Genomic DNA, 217 nt, shown 5'->3' with positions numbered 1-217 from the left:
TAAAAAATATATAAAATTTAAAAAATTTATTTTTATTTTTTTATTTATTTTTTTAATTTACTTTTAATTTGGTTTTTTTTTTTTAAAATTTTTTTTTAAATAAAAAATTTTTTTGGTTTTTGGGGGTTTGGTTGGGGGGGGTTTTGGGTGGGGGGGGTGTGGGGTTTGGGGGTTTTTGGGTTGGGGGGGGGGGGTTTTTTTTTGGGGGGGGGGGGGG

This window comes from Penaeus monodon, chromosome 15, assembly GCF_015228065.2.
Source record: "Penaeus monodon isolate SGIC_2016 chromosome 15, NSTDA_Pmon_1, whole genome shotgun sequence".
NCBI classification, from domain to species: Eukaryota; Metazoa; Arthropoda; class Malacostraca; order Decapoda; family Penaeidae; genus Penaeus; species Penaeus monodon.
This window is presented reverse-complemented; position numbering follows the sequence as displayed.